This window comes from Cherax quadricarinatus, chromosome 64 (genome assembly GCF_038502225.1).
Source record: "Cherax quadricarinatus isolate ZL_2023a chromosome 64, ASM3850222v1, whole genome shotgun sequence".
NCBI lineage: Eukaryota > Metazoa > Arthropoda > Malacostraca > Decapoda > Parastacidae > Cherax > Cherax quadricarinatus.
Window position 1 is genome coordinate 18,631,184 of NC_091355.1, and position 412 is coordinate 18,631,595.

A 412-nucleotide genomic window follows, 5' to 3' on the forward strand; every position below is an offset into this window, starting at 1 on the left:
AAATCTGCACACTGTCATAACACCGTACTGGAGCGAGAGATATATGGGAGAAACTGCAAAATAAACCCAGTGAAAGCAGGGGTGTAGTGAGCATAATAAGGGAACACTATATCATCATCCGTGGCCCCAGACAATTCAGCATCTTACCAGATGATATCAGAAACACGGCTGGCACAAATGTAGAAGTCTTCAAAAGGAAACTGGAAAAGTATCTTCTCCATGTGCCAGATCAACCAGGTTGTGATGGATACAGAGCCCGATTAAGATCTTGTATGCCTGGGCTATAGGTACTGTGAGGCCCCCAGTGATGTTTTCAAAAGGAAAAAACGTTGAAGACGTATTAAATTTATTTTGACAAGGATAACTAAATTAAAATTCAAACATTTGTTTTGCGTAATTTATTGGAAATAAA